Raw genomic sequence first — 17,340 nt, forward strand, 5'->3', positions numbered from 1 at the left:
TCTGGTTTGATCCAACTTTAGCTCATTTGCTTTCTGTTGTTCAAAGATCACATCTGTAAACTTGAAATCTCTCACCAAATGCTACTTCCAGCTCTGGCTTCTGCTGAATACAGTGTTCCTTCTATTAAGAGCTGATGCTTTCATGGTGAAAAAAGCAAGCATCAAGTATTCAACGAATCTATTCTTTGGTACCTATTTTATTTTATTTTATTTTTTTATTTGTCAGAGAGAGAAAGAGCGAGCACACAAGCAGGGAGAGGGGCAGGCAAAAGGAGAAGCAAGCTCCCCACTGAGCGAGGAGCCCAATGCGGGACTCGATCCCAGGACCCCGGGATCATGACCTGACCTGAAGGCAGACGCTTAACCAAGTGAGCCACCCAAGTGTCCTTCTTTGGTACGTATTTTAGTCTTTATTTAGCCTAATGTGAACAAGGGTAATGTGAAGTCTAATAAATACAGAGGACAGGGAAGACTCCTGTTGGATGCCATACTTTCCTCATAAAAGGGCACTTGTTTGTTTATCGATTACACCATTATGTGAAATCCAGTCTTGTCAAGATAGCAGGGAGGGCTTAAGGAATAATATGCAAGGAAATTCAAGATGCTTTCTTCAAAATACTTGCCACTGAATACCACTTTCTCCATTTTGGAAACAAAAATTTTAAACTGTCCACTATTTGCCCATGAATTGAACTTAACCTTACAACCTGCATGTCTGTTCATGTGAGTGTGGGTTTTGGTATGTGTGTGGGTTTGTAGGATCTAATTCTTTTCCTTGATTATTTGCTGTTCTAGTCATATTCTCATCCATTTCTTTCCTCACATCATTTCTTACTTACCACAGATCTTTGTGATATGAAAGTCATTTTTATTGATTTAAAGAGGAAATTTTAATTTTAGAGCATTAAGTGCCATTCACATTGGTGATTAAGAGATTCATAGTTCCTTGTTCATCAGACTTAAAAAAATCAAAGATATTCAAATTTCTGGACTATTTAAAAGTAAGTTTAATTTCTATTTGTAAAGAAATTATCTCTTCTATAGTAAGTGTTTAGAGCTTAATGATCCTATATTTGTTATTTTGGTAGTTTTTAACCAAACATTGGCATGGTTCTATTCAAAATGCTTGGAGCTATTTAATATATTGTTTACTTAATACAATTACACAAACATGTTCTCAACAGGTATGAATTGTATTCCCTTCCAACGGCAGAAATGAAGAAGGGAGATTTGGTTGCTCTTTGCTTCAGAGCCCAAAGGAGTGGACCACTGTTTGCAAATACACATGGCCTTTTTTGTATACATTTGGTTTTCATTTGCTTGAAATAATTTTGTAGCCTAATAAAAAAAAAGAACCTACATTTATAATAAGGAAGTTAACTAGCTGTTGTTGGACAGAAAGAGGATTTTTTTTAAGTTTTTTACTCAGTTATGTTAAGGGCATTATAGCAATAATGTCCAGCACTCTGTTAGAGTGATGACAAAGAGTATTGACTTGATTTAGTATCTTTTATTATTCATCAACTACAATACCAAATGCTGACACTCACATATGGTCTCATGACATATGGAAAAGAAGAAACTGAAAGCAATAGGTCTTCTACGGTGTAATGTGCCCAAGGCACCATCATTTCTTAACCAACACTCCAGAAAGAGAAGGCAAGTGGTCAGGGTTGTTTTCATGTATAAACCACCATAAACACTAATCAGATTGATGCTTGTTTCAGGATTTAGATTCTAGGATATCTCCCATACAGGATAAATTTGAGAACCAATTTGAGTTCTAGAGTAAGACCAACCTTCAGGTCCAGCAGAAATCATCACAGATGAGCAGTGACAAGTCCAAAACCTCCAAGCTGACATCAGTCTTTAGGAGTCCTTAGGAGTCACAACCACAGGTGGGACAGGTGTAAATACTTGTGCTAGATGTGTAGCTTCCCAAGGTACCAACTAACAAGTATCATTAGAAATATTTCTTGGGGCACCTGGGTGGCTCAGTTGGTTAAGCATTCAACTCTTGATTTTGGCTCAGGTCATGGTCTCATGGTCTTGAGATTAAGCCCCGCACCTGGCTCCATGTTCAGCGGGTAATTTGCTTGAGATTCTCTGTTGCCCTCTGCCCCTTCATGCTCTTTCTCACTCTCAAAATAAATAAAATTTTTTATAAAGATTTTATTTACTCACACACTCTCTCTCTCAAAATAAATCAATAAAATCTTTATTAAAAAAGGAAGTATTGGGGCACCTGGGTGGCTCAGTCAGTTAAACATCTGCCGTTGGTTCAGGTCATGATCCCAGGGTCCTGGGATAAGCCCCACATCAGGCTCCCTGCTTAGTGGGGAGTCTGCTTCTCCCTCTCCCTCTCCCTCTACCTGAGATCCCCCTGCTTGTGAGCTCGCTCTCTCTGTCTCTCTCTCTCTGTCAAATAAATAAATAAAATCTTTAAAAAAAAAAAGGAAGTATCTCTTAATTCATGAGTTCCAAACACCACCCAGAACTTGGTATTCAGAACCCACATGATCCATCTGGTTAAGGGCTTGTCTTATACATGCTCAATCAGACATCATCCTTACAGGTGTTTCTTTATTTGAAATATGAAAGTTGATGTTCAGTAGAAAGCAGACATCTCAAGAAATAACCATAGTGACCTAATGATAAAGAGGTAATATTCTCTAGACCGTGTGCACCTGTCTTATTTGGGGGATTGAAACCACAGGAGCTCCTCTTCACCATCCATTTCAGGAGTGTTGTGAATAAGAAAGGAGACAACAGATCCTAACACCCTTGGAAAAAAATATCCTAGTTCCATGAAATAAAGGCTACCAGTGCTTTGTATGTGGCCAGGCACTCTTCATATTGCCTCTCACCTGCCCAGCAATGCTGTAAAGTAGTTATTAGTCCCATTTTAGAGGACTACATTGAGGCTCCAAGAGGGTAAATGACTTGCCAAACCACAGAAACTAGAAACAGAGGCTTGGGATTCTGCCTGAAGCTGACTTTATAGTGTTCTCATCCTCTGTGAGCTTGATTCTCTCCCTTTGCACCTGAGGAAAGGGAGAAAGGGACCACCCCACCTTTCACAGACGGTCCCCCTACTCCTTCTGAGACCACTTTCATTTTTGCTCCCTACTAACTCCCTTGTGGTGAAAGAATGGGCTAGATGGAGCTGAGTGAGGGCAGGAGTGAGGGAAGAGGGACAGTGAAGAGAATGTCCTGCCTTGGGATTTATAGACTGATTTGGGGTGCTCGTGGTGTTTCTCTCATCTGACTACCCACCTTGAAACATTCTCCAGCAGTCCCCCACAAGTTCAGGCACTCTGGTCTTCTGGCCTTTTGTGAGGTTTCCTTCCTGCACAATCCACTTTGATGACAGTTTCGGGTTTCTGGTGTTGTCATGTACGTATTTCCTGCACAATACACTGAAATGCCAGGATTCATCAGGAATAGTCTCATTAACTGCAAAGCCCACTGGGTTTTGTGTTTCTGTGTTTATTTGGAGGTTATTGTGATCATACCTCTTCTTCTCCGTTGGAAGGTCAGCTCAGTGAGAGGCCAAATTATTGATTCTGCGTTCACGCTGCTTCCCCAGGGCACTGCCTGACACACAGGCACTCACTACCTATTTTTTAATTAATGACTAGGTAAATGATTTCATCCTGGTGATTAGCCCAGAGAAAGCAGGAACCATACTGCTATGTTCCATAAAAGGATAATCATTTGGGATAGGCTTCTAGTAAGAAAGAGCCCAGTGGTGTGTTTCTCATTTGGGAGAGAGTCCTTGTGAATCAGCAGGTGGTTCTGCTCATCACAGTCACTCAGGGTACCAGGCTGAGGAGTAGCTGCCTTCCCTTCTCTAGAGCTCTTGTTTAGAGGGCCTGGAACCCATAATGAATGCTGTGGCCTAGAAGCAAAGCACATCACACTCACAGGTCACCAGCCAGAACTCGTCACATGGACCCACTCAACCCCAAAGGGCCAGGACATGCAAACTTCCCATGGGCCTGCAGGGCACAGAGTTGGGAATATTTGGGAGATTGTGTGAAATGGTACCATCAAACACAAATGTAACGGTAACTCCATAGACATCAAAGTGCAGTACGGCGATGCTGGATGCTATCCGCAGGGCAATGGCATGAGGCAAAATCATAAGAGAGTATGACTGACTGTACCATCCCAGCATTCTTTGTAAGCTGTGCAGAGGTAATTCTTATCTTGTGGCTCCGGCCCCACTATACAGCACAGAAACTGATACTCGGGAAGAACTTGAAAAGTATTTGAATGAGTAAGCCCATAAACAAGTGAACTCTGCAGATGGAGTAAAAACAGAGCAAGACGGGCCATTTTTTCTTCTATTCGGAATGGTGTGGTCTCATAGAAGGACTGGGGTTCCTGTATCAGCCACATCAGAGAGCTCATTTTTCCTTCCCTGGAGTCAAAAACTGTGGCTCCTCAGAGTCACACACACACACACACACACACACACACACACGCGCGCGCGCGCGCGCACGCACATGCACACACGCACACATGGCTGCAGAAACTCAATAAAGTGGAAAACAATATGCAGCAATCCCAAGTCCCGGGACTCCTGCCAAGTGAAAACCACTCTCTCACCCTAGAAGCTGTTCTGCCTCCTCGGATGGGGGCTTGGATCAGGTGCCCCCTCCCGCCGTCTCTTTCCAGCTTGGAGATGCTATGATTCTCTGATCCTGGTTTGGGCTCTAGCCCTGAGTTGTATTATATTGCTGAGGTCATTGTTTATGCTACCGCCTGCTCACGGCAGCCTCGTTTCATAAATGAAGGAACAAAGAACAAGAAAGTTCATCAAGAGTCCAGTCTAACACCATGGTTTCCTGACGAGGGCAGGACGGTGAGGCAAGGTTCAGAAAGTTAACCTGAAGTCAACACACAGGAGAGTTACACGCATCCTCCCTCAGTGGTGAGTGACCGCATGGAAGGCACGCACGAGAAGCATCACATAGATGCCTTGGATATGGCATTACACATGATATTTGATGCCCAAAGCCAGGCAGGAATTTCAAGTTCAGCTGCCTGAAAATTGCTTCTAAAGGTTTAAAAGCAGAGAGAATATGAATCCATGCAGCAAATTCAGAGGCAGTTCCAATTCGGGCAGAAAGCTCCCCCTGCTGGCCCAGAGCGCCTTATTCGCAGTGTTGGAAGCATTCAGGGTGTCCACCCGGCAGGCCCACAGCTAAGTGCATGTTGTCATTGGATGGCAAGTATGTGCTGGGTTAGCAATATGCGTGGTGGTGCAGAAGGAGAAGCCAAAGAAGAAAGGAACCAAGTGGCCTTTGGCCAGGGAAGAAAATGCTGCTGATGTATCCTGACCTGCTTCTAAAACATATCTTTAAAAAAAGAAAAGACATGATCCGGTATTTTCACAGATTTAACACTCCACTCATCCAACTCATCTCTTCCATCCTACAGTCCACTCCAGCTGAAGTGTTCTGTGCACATATTATGTTCTCAAATCATTTTCTGAACTCTCAAATCATTTTCTTGTTATTTTCTTATAGTAAATAGGAACCCAAACTAAAGTTCATTTCGGGAATCTGTCAGCCTTACAGACAGTGTTTATTTGGAAAGAATTCCCTCTCCGTGGTAAAGATAGTGATCCTGGCTTGGAGCTCCAGCAACGTCCAAAGCACTGGGAGGAAAACAATCTGTTTTGTGCCCGAACAGGAGCCTTGCATCACCTGAACTGCCTTTTCAGCAGAGGACAACACATGCCACACGCACATGCACACACACCACATACATGCACACCTGCACACACATCACACGCTCACACTTAAAACACACACACACACACACACACACACACACAATCAAGCACTTTTTTATTTTCCAAAGTTTTAAAGTTAGCATACTCGAATTAAAAATTAGGATTCAGTTTGGTAATTACTCCACACCCCGCCCTTGCCTGAAGATTTTGAATTATGGAATTATGCCTCCGGAAAGATTGTCATTCCTGAATAACTCATCTCCCAAGAGGTCACTCTAACCTCAGAAATGGCTCACAGGGGCAGGAAGGTGCCGGAAATCACTTGGTCTGGTGAGGTCGGTTTTGCAAGGTGGTGGCGAAGGTGGAAAATGACTTAGGTTCGATTTTCCAGAGTCCGGACATATGTCTCAAACACTCTACCGCCTGACCTACTTTCTTCCTAATGCTTGAAATGCAGAATTTAAGCTCCACTTTTTTTTTGGCCTAAAGCCATGTATCCCTCTTAATTACTTTTTTTTCTATTTCAAGTAGTGATGTTATTCATACCTACAGCATGAAATCTCAAAGTTTGGGGCACAAAGAAAAAGCTCAAGAGTTTCTTGAAAATAAGAACCTGACCCAAGTCTTAGCCAAGGACAAGGTATCTCAATTTCATTAAGTGCCCTAGATGAATCTGTTATGGGTGACCCATGGACTATAGTTAAAAACAAAGGCTTAGAGCAAGAGACTAAAACTATGAGACTCTCTCTTATGAGAGAGAGAGAAGAGGGAGAGGCAACAAGGGAAGGGATGAGCCTTAAGATATTTGGGCATCTAATGTAAAGAGGAGTTGGAGGCGGGGTGACAACACCAAGTGGGAGATTTCTGGAAAGGAGAGTCTTGAAATGGCTAACCAGAGCCTTGGGTCATCTTACAGTCTTGCTGAGCAAGAACGTGGTATTCTGTTACTAATGATTAGCGGTGGCTCTTCCTTATCATGAGTCAACCAGTGTGCTAAGTTCCCAATCACTGAATCCTGTGAGGAGCTATGAACGCTGCCATCTCACAGATAGAAAACAAGGTTCGGCATTTTACCCAGGGTTAAGTAGCTTTGCTCTGGGGAAAAAGCCTGTACCTTCTAAATGCCCTTCATGGGGGCTGCTCAAATGACCGGGAATGGAGTCATTACAATTTTCCCACTACTTTTGCCACCAAACTATTTCTGAATAGCAAACCAGATTTTAAACCCCAGAACAATATCCTATGGGTGCAGGACATCCTTCAGGGGTCATCTTCAAAGATGAAGAATCTGAAGCCCAAATGGGGCGAAAGACACAAAGCAGTATACCTCATCTGATGTACCACCCCGCCCCACCCCTTACGAAGGCTGGACCAAGAGCCAGTCGTGATTCTAGAAAAGAAACCAAAATGCACATGCATAGAAGACATGAGTTCTCACAATTTCAGTGAGGAAATAGGTACATTTGTGTATACAATTCTATAATTACATTACTTTGTATAACTGAAGAATACTCATATATTGACATTTTCATTACATTGTTTAGTTTTTCCACTGAATATATTTGCTAATTTTGGTAATAAAAACCAGTTCTACAGTTAGAAGTTTACAGAATCTATGAAATAGACATGGGTCAATTATAATAAAACAATTCCATTGTAAGCCAAATGGATCAAATCTACTATGTTTTTCATGAGCAGTATATTGATTTATCCGTGTCTTCAAGACTGAAGTTTTCAAAGTGGAAGGCCTTCCTTTGCATGAGTAGATTAGGAAATATTCTGAAAAGTATTTATAGCCAACACTGAAGAGTCTATTGTGAAACACATTGGCTTCATAATTGCTATTAAGAGTTGCTTCACTGTTTTGATCTTTGAATGGTGAAACTCATCCAGATGTTTCTAAAAGAAGAGAATAGAATACGAAATGAAAAAGTGTTGAAATACTTTATTGATCAAAATCAAAATATTCCATCTGATTTTTTTCTTTCATACCGAAACTTTGGACTCCTAATTTAGAGATAGCTGTTCTTTCCTAAATTCATCTGCTTTCCTGTTGGTTACCCCGAGAAACTTTGCTGGTTCTTCAGTGACTTTGCATCTGAGGTTTTGCAGGGGGTTGCAGGGGGCAGAGGTATAATGTCTTCAAGGAGAGTGCCTGAGACAGAGAGGATTAATTAGAGGTTTATTCTGGTATTTAAAAATCAGTATGCAAGTTGTTAAAGTCACCAATTCAAAACATTTAGGTCTTCCTTAGAGTATCAAGTTCAGGGGCGCCTGGGTGGCTCAGTCAGTTAAGCGTCTGCCTTTGGCTTAGGTCATGATCCCGGGGTTCTGGGATCGAGTCCCACATGGGGCTCCCTGCTCAGCAGGGAGTCTGCTTCTCCCTCTGCCTCTCTCTCTTTCTCTCCCCCAAATAAATAAATAAAATCTTCAAAAAAATTTTTCAAGTTCAACCTACACATCTTATTCACTATGTTGGCCTAAAAAGTTTTAACAATCATCTGTTTTTTAAATTATTGAAGTATAATTGACATAGAATGCTGTTAGTTTCAGGTGTACAACAATTATTGAATTGATTCAACCATTCTATATGTTACTTAGTGCTCACCACCATAAGTATAATCACCATCTGTCACCATATAACACTATTACATTATTATTGACTATATTCCCTGTGCTGTGCTCTTCATCTCTGTGATTTATTTTACAAGAAGCTTGTAATCTTAATTCCCTTTATCTGTTTCACCCATCCCCACCCACACACCTGCCCTCTGGCAACTCCCAGTTTGTTCTCTGTATTTAAGAGTCTCTTTGTTTTTTTTGTTTGTTCGTTCGTTTTGTTTTTTAGATTTCAACTATACGGTATTTATCTTTCTCAGTCTCACTTATTTCACTTAACATAATACCGTCTAGGTCCATCCACATTTTACAAGATGGCAAGATCTCATTATTTTTTATGGCTGAGTAATATTCCAGTGTGTGTGTGTGTGTGTGTGTGTGTGTGTGTGTGTGTGTGTGTGATCACATTTTCTTTACCCATTCATCTCCTGATGGACAGTTGGGTTGCTTCCATAGCTTGGTGATTATAAATGTTGCTGCAATAAACATAGGAGTATATATACATTTTTAATTAGTGTTCTCATTTTCTTTGGGTAAGTACCCAGTAGTGGAATTACTGGGTCATATGTTATTTATATTTTTAATTTTTTTAGGAGCCTCCACACTGTTTTCCATAGTGGTTGAACCACTTTACATTCCCACAAACAGCACATGAGTGTTCCCTTTGCTCCACATCCTTGCCAACACTTTAACAATCACTTTTAAGCGGTCTTTGGTTCATATTTGGTTTTATTTACAACTTAATTTTTTTAAACTTCAAATATGTATATGGGCATTTGTGAATTTTAGACAAGTGATTCCCTTTTAAATCAATTGTTTGATTGAACAAACTTTTCCCTTTATATATATATATTTTTTTATTATGTTCAATTAGCCAACATACACTATATCATTAGTTTTTGATGTAGTGTTTAACGATTCATTAGTTGAGTATAACACCCAGTGCTCATCACCACATGTGCCCTCCTTAATACCCATCACCCGGTTACCCCATCCCCCACTCCTCTCCCTTCTGTAACCCTCAGTTTGTTTCCTGGAGAGGATTATAGACAGAAATTAACAGAGACAATCTATAGAAACAGGGACTTTATAGGCAATACTATGGCACTAAATTCATATCTTTCAGTAGTCACTCTCAACGTGAATGGGCTAAATGCTCCCATCAAGAGACACGGGGTTTCAGATTGGATACAAAGACAGGACCCATCCATACGCTGTCTACAAGAGACACATTTTGAACCTAAAGACACCTCCAGGGGTGCCTGGGTGGCTCAGTCGTTAAGCATCTGCCTTTGGTTCAGGTCATGATCCCAGGGTCCTGGGATCAAGCCCCGCATCAGGCTTCCTGCTCAGTGGGAGGCCTGCTTCCCCCTCTCCCACTGCCCCTGCTGTGTTCCCTCTCTCACTGTGTCTCTCTCTGTCAAATAAATAAATAAAATCTTTTTAAAAAATAAAGACACCTCCAAATTGAAAGTGAGGGGATGGAGAACCATTTACCACGCCAATGGACCTCAAAAGAGAGCTAGAGTAGCAATCCTCACATCAGACAAATTAGATTTTAAACCAAAGACTATAGTAAGAGACCTAGAGGGATACTATGTCATACTTAAAGGATCTATCCAACAAGAAAATCTAACAATTGTAAATATCTATGCCCCCAACCTTTTCCTTAATATATAAATATTGGAATGTGTATTTAATAAATTAAACTTATAAACAGGAGCTTCAAGTTTTCTTAAATGATTTAATGTCATTTACAAGCTTAGAACATTTCAACCTAGAAATTAAGAGCCTAAATCAGTTAGTCAATCACACATTTTTAATTTATTAACAAGGCTGGCTACTATTCCAATAGACCAACTCTTATAAACATATTCAGATCCCTTAATATAAAAATATTAACTCAATCATTTTGATTCTGTTAATATTTTTAAGTTTAATCTCAATCTTTTTGAAGTTAAAATATGCTAAATAACTAAAATGTAATTACATCACCCTCCAAAATTTAGGGGTAACTACCAGTTCTTAACAGCTAGAGTTATCAGGCAAGAAGCTGACTAAATTTTAGTTAATGACCCCAAAAGTCTCCCTTCCACCATACATACAGATTACACAGGGGCTCCATAGCATGGTGAATGGGCTGGCATCACAGAGAGCCCACGTCTCTTAAGTTCAAGTTGGATCTAACTGAATTCTGTATGAAAATCTGCTACCCCCATTCATGCTGCTATATCACTTCACTGGATTTCCCATTGATTTCCTTCATACAAATATTTAAATGTCCTTTCACAAGAGTAAAGACCTTGAACTTGACAGATTTACAATTTTTTTTCGTATTCTTCCTGTTAGGACAATATAACCTTTATAAATAATGAGATGATGCCCAATTGAATTCTACTTACTAAAAACAGACTTTGCAACCAGATTTCCATGATTTAGAGTTCCAGCCCTGCCATTGCATGGTTGGGTGACCTTGGGTAAGACAACTAGTTCAGTTCTCAGGGCCTCAGTTTTCTTATCTGTAAAAGCTATAATTTGGGGATTGTTTTAAGGTTTAGTTACATTAATCCAGAAAAAGCTCTTAAAAGTTCCTGGCACATAAGAAGCATTCTATAAGCATTAGCAATGACCTTTAATCTTTCATGAGGAAGGTTATTTTATTGATGGAAAGTCTGCCCATTTTGTATTCATAAAGAATCAGCCATAAGATGGACCTGGTGAGAGATGCCTAGTATAGGCCTTCTCTATTTCTCTACTAATTCTAATCTTACTGAGCTGTAATTATTTTTGCAGAGAAGAAGAAAATAATCATGTTAAAGCTTTTCAGGAGAATTGCCCTACTGTTTATTTTTTACAATTTTTTTAAAGATTTTATTTATTTATTTGAGAGAGAGAGAGAGACAGGGATAGTGACAGAGAGCACGTGTGGGGAGGAGAGGGAGAAGCAGACTCCCCACTGAGCAAGGAGCCCAATGTGGGACTCCATCCCAGGACCCTGGGATCATGACCTGAGCTGAAGGTAAACACTTAACCAAATGAGCCACACCGGCACCCTAGCCCTGCTGTTTATAAAAAGCTTTAATGTGGCTTTTTGCTTAGCCAAAGTTCAGTTTCTCCAGGCTTGGTCACTGTCAGGAAGTCTGAGGCTCGGGAGATGGATGGACCTGTGGACTGGCACACCCTACATCCATTCCAGATGCGTCTAGCGAGACTTCCTTCACTGCAGTGGGGAAATCTAACCCCCACATTACCCAAACACCCTTGTAATGAGGGTTCAGCAAGTGATTTGGGTTCCACCAACGAGATGCACATATGCGAAGTTTGGAACGATCCTGGATGCAGTAGCCCTTTCTCTGCAGTGGCTGAAGCAGAGCTCCCAGTGTCCAATCCCTGACCTTGTTGGTGTTGAGAATTAGCAACCAAAAAATATTGCTTTCTCCCTTGCTCTACTCAAAAGTTTCTTCTGTTTGTTTCCCAAGCCATGCACAGCCTAGAGCAGTGGTTCTCAACCAGGGATGATTCTCCATTTTCCCTGCGGACAATTGTTATTACCTGGAGACATTTTTGATTGTCAGGAGCCAGCGTGTTGCTGGGAAGGTGGGGGTGCAGCTGGAATATTACTGCCGTCTACTGAGTAGAGGCCAGAGAGGCTCTTAATCCTACAAGATGTCCTTCCACAGCAAAGATTTATCCAGTCCAAAATGCCCATGAGGTCAAGGTTGAGAACCCCCAGAACCACATAATGTGCTCAATATCTGCTCATTATGTGGCTCTTTAAATCTGTGAGTTACCTGTATTCAACCTCGAGATGAAGAGATAACAAGTACCAAGGGAATTGGGAGAAGAGCATGAGAGCATTATAAGGCGCACAAAGACTTCCTGGGATGTCGACATTTGGTTGATTTATTGATTAGTTGGTCAGCAGTGTCTCTTTGTTTAACTTGAGTGAATGATTCTAATTTTTGAATACTATTCTCTGTATGGGGAAAAAAAAGTGGTCCTCATTTGTTCTAAAAGAGGAAAGATGGGGGGGCGGAGCAAGATGGCGGAGGAGTAGGAGACCTGGATTTCGTCTGGTCTCAGGAATTCAGCTGAATAGGGATCAAACCATTCTGAACACCTACGAACTCAACAGGAGATCGAAGAAGAGAGTAGCAACAACTCTGAACAGAGAAGAGATGACTTACTGGAAGGTAGGACATGCAGAGAAGTGAAGTCGAGGCGATATTCAGGAGGTTAGACGGCGGGGGAGGGGGCCTCCGTCAGCCGCTTCTGGCAAGTGCTAGAGCCGCGGAGCACAAAATCGGAACTTTTAGAAGTCGGCTCCGCTGAGGTACGTCGCTCCAGTGGCTAAGCGGGAGATTGAAACCTCGCGGGACGGTGTGGTCTCAGGACCCTGGGGTCACAGAAAGACCGGGCGTGCCTGAGTGCGGCAGAGCTTCCAGGTATCAGAGCGGGGAAGCCAGCTGCAGAGACGGAGCCAAGGCACGGGCTTTCAGCTCCGGGTGGCCATAAACTGTGATCCGCGGCCCAGTCGGGCCACTGCTCCTCCAGCAGGGACCCATCAAGCGGCAGAGCCGGGGAGACTCCCCTTCCTCCCCGGAGAGGAGAGGCGTGGGAGCACACCGCAGGGATCTGCTGGGTTTGGAGACTCCACATGGGGTCGGGTGCAAGAGATAGAAACGCTCTGTCACAGGCCAGATGAGCACAGAGTGCAGCTGGAGACCGGGGACACGGGAGTGACTGACTGCTTTTCTCTGGGGGCGCACTGAGGAGCGGGGCCCGAGTTCTCAGCTCCTCCAGCAGAGAGTGGGAGGTCACCATTTTCACCCTGGTCCTCCAAAGCTGTATTGAGAGCTTGCAGGGAACGAAAGCTCCTGAGAGCAAACCGGAGCAGCTTGCTTAGGCCAGACCGCCAAGGGGGGGGCAATTCTGCCTCGGCAAAGACATTTGGGAACCACGGCAACAGGCCCCTCCCCCAGAAGATCAGCACGAACAGTCAGCAAGCCAAGACCAAGTTTACCGATCAAGGAGACCGGTAGAACTCCAGCGCTAGGGGAATACTGCACATAAAATTCATGGCTTTTTTACCATGATTCATTAGTTTTTCAAAGTTAATTTTTTAACTGTATTTTTTTTTAATTTTCTTTATCCCTTTTTCAACCAACATCTTATCAATCCCTTTTTAAAAAAAACATTTTTTTATTTTTCATTTTTAGAGTCATATTTTATCCCTTCATAGTAATTACCCTTATTTTTGGAATATATATATAAATTATTCTCTCTGTAAAATTTTGAGATACAGTTTTTCTAACAGATCAAAATATACCCTAAATCACTAGTGTATGGCTTTGTTCTAGTCTCCTGCCTGATCACAGTCTCTCCCTTTTTTTCTTTTTTTTAATCTCTTCTTTGTTCTTTCAAACAACTACTTGTCTTATAAATTCCGTTTATGAAACGTTTTATACTTTTCATCTTTACAGTCATCTTCCATCCCTTCATTGTATCAACCCTTATTTTGTACATATATAAGTCCTTCTTCCTTTAAAATTTTAGCAGACACTTTCTTCTAACAGACCAAAATACACCCAAAATCCAGTGTGTGGCACTGATCTATGCACTAGCCTGATCGTATTTGATCATATTCTGTTTTTTTCTGTTTTGTTCTGTTTTTGTTTGTTTTTATCTTTTTCTTTTTCTTTTTTTTTCTCTCTTTCTTTTTGCTTTCTTTCTCTTTCTTTTCCCCTGGTTTCAGGTCTTTTCTGATTTGTATAAAGTATATTTGCTGGGGACGTTGTTAACCTGTTAGCATTCTGTTCTCTCATTCATCTATTCTCCTCTGGACAAAAGGACAAGATGAAAAAAATCACCTCAGCAAAAAGAACAAGAGGTAGTACCCTCTGCCAGGGACCTACGCAATACAGACATTAGTACGATGTTGGACCTAGAGTTAAGAATCATGACTTTAAAGATACTAGCTGGGCTTGAAAAAAGCATGGAAATTATTAGAGAATCCCTTTCTGGAGAAATAAAAGAATTGAAATCTAACCAAGTCAAAATCAAAAAGGCTATTAATGAGGTGCAATAAAAAATGGGGGCACAAACTGCAAGGATAAATGAGGCAGAAGAGAGAATCAGTGATATAGAAGACCAAATGATGCAAAATAAAGAGGCTGAGAAAAAGAGAGATAACCAACTACAGGATCACGAGGGCAGAATTCGATAGATAAGTGATACGATAAGATGAAACATTAGAATAATTGGGATCCCAGAAGAGGAAGAAAGAGAGAGAGGGGCAGAAGGTATATTGGAGCAAATAATAGCAGAGAACTTCCCTAATGTGGGGAAGGAAACAGGCATCAAAATCCAGGAGGCACAGAGAACCCCTCTCAAAATCAATAAAAATAGGTCAACACCCCGACATCTAATAGTAAAACTTACGAGTCTCAGAGACAAAGAGAAAATCCTGAAAGCAGCTGAGGAGAAGAGATATATAACCTACAATGGTAGAAACATTAGATTGGCAACAGACCTATCCACAGAGACCTGGCAGGCCAGAAAGGACTGGCATGATACCTTCAGAGCACTAAACGAGAAAAATATGCAGCCAAGAATACTATATCCAGCTAGGCTGTCAATGAAAATTGAAGAAAAGGTAAAAAGCTTCCAGGACAAACAAAAACTAAAGGAATTTGCAAACACAAAACCAGCCCTAAAAGAAATATTGAAAGGGGTCCTCTAAGCAAAGAGAGAGCCTAAAAGCAGCATAGATCAGAAAGGAACACAGACAATATACAGTCACAGTCACCTTACAGGCAATACAATGGCACTAAATTCATACCTTTCAATAGTTACCCTGAATGTAAATGGGCTAAATGCCCCAATCAAAAGACACAGGTTATCAGATTGGATTAAAAAACAAGACCCATCCATATACTGTCTGCAAGAGACTCATTTTAGACCCAAAGACATCCCCAGATTGAAAGTGAGGGGGTGGAAAACCATTTACCATGCTAATGGACACCAAAAGAAAGCTGGGGTGGCAATGCTTATTTCAGACAAATTAGATTTTAAAACAAAGACTGTAATAAGAGATGAAGAAGGACACTATAGCCTACTTAAAGGGTCTATCCAACGAGGAGATCTAACAATTGTAAATATCTATGCCCCTAACATGGGAGCAGCCAATTATATAAGGCAATTAATAAAAAAAGCAAAGAAAAACATTGACAACAATACAATAATAGTGGGGGACTTTAACACCCCCCTGACTGAAATGGACAGATCATCTAAGCAAAAGATCAACAAGGAAATAAAGACTTTAAATGACACACTGGACCAAATGGACTTCACAGACATATTCAGAACATTCCATCCCAAAGCAACGGAATACACATTCTTCTCTAGTGCCCATGGAACATTCTCCAGAATTGATTACATCGTAGGTCACAAACCAGGTTTCAAGTGATACCAAAAGATTGGGATCATTCCCTGCATATTTTCAGACCACAATGCTTTGAAACTAGAACTCAACCACAAGAGGAAAGTCGGGAAGAACTCCAAAACATGGAGGCTAAAGAGCATCCTACTAAAGAATGAATGGGTCAACCAGGAAATTAAAGAAGAATTAAAAAAATTCATGGAAACCAATGAAAATGAAAACACAACTGTTCAAATCTTTGGCATACAGCAAAGGCAGTCCTGAGAGGAAGGTGTATAGCAATACAAGCCTTTCTCAAAAAACAAGAAAGGTCTCAAATACACAACCTAACCCTACACCTAAAGGAACTAGAGAAAGAACAGCAAATAAAGCCTAAACTCATCAGGAGAAGAGAAATAATAAAGATCAGAGCAGAAACCAATGAAAGAGAAACCAAAAGAACAGTAGAACAGATCATCGAAACTAGGAGCTGGTTCTTCGAAAGAATTAGCAAGATTAATAAACCCCTGGCCAGACTTATCAAAAAGAAAAGAGAAATGACCCAAATCAACAAAATCATGAATGAAAGAGGAGAGATCACAACCAAAACCAAAGAATACAAACAATTATAAAAATATATTATGAGCAACTCTATGCCAGCAAATTAGATAACCTGGAAGAAATGGATGCATTCCTAGAGATATATCAACTACCAAAATTGAACCAGGAAGAAACAGAAAACCCGAACAGACCTATAGCCACACAGGAAATTGAAGCAGTCATCAAAAATCTCCCAACAAACAAAAGCCCAGGGCCAGATGGCTTCCCAGGCGAATTCTATCAAAAATTTAAAGAAGAATAAATACCTATTCTCCTGAAACTCTTCCAAAAAATAGAAATGGAAGGAAAACGTCCAAACTCATTTTATGAGGCCACCATTACCTTGATCCCAAAACCAGACAAAGACCCCATCAAAAAGGAGAATTACAGACCAATATCCTTGATGAACATGGATGCAAAAATTCTCACCAAAATACTAGCCAATAGGATCCAACAGTACATTAAAAGGATTATTCACCACGACCAGGTGGGATTTATCCCTGGGCTGCAAGGCTGATTCAACATCCGCAAATCAATGAACGTGATACAATACATTAACAAAAGAAAGAACAAGAATCATATGATCCTCTCAATAGATGCAGAAAAAGCATTTGACAAAGGACAGCATCCTTTCTTGGTCAAAACTCTTCAGAGTATAGGGATAGAGGGTACATACCTCAATATCATAAAAGCCATCTATGAAAAACCCACAGCGAATATCATTCTCAATGGGGAAACACTGAGAGCTTTTCCCCTAAGGTCAGGAACGCGGCAGGGATGTCCAATATCACCACGGCTATTCAACATAGTATTAGAAGTCCTAGCCACAGCAATCAGACAACACACAGAAATCAAAGGCATCCAAATCGGCAAAGAGGAAGTCAAACTCTCACTCTTTGCAGATGATATGATACTGTATGTGGAAAACCCAAAAGACTCCACCCCAAAACTGCTA

Source organism: Callorhinus ursinus, unplaced genomic scaffold (assembly GCF_003265705.2).
Source record: "Callorhinus ursinus isolate GAN/ISIS: 27379988/994484 unplaced genomic scaffold, GSC_fseal_2.0 scaffold73, whole genome shotgun sequence".
NCBI classification, from domain to species: Eukaryota; Metazoa; Chordata; class Mammalia; order Carnivora; family Otariidae; genus Callorhinus; species Callorhinus ursinus.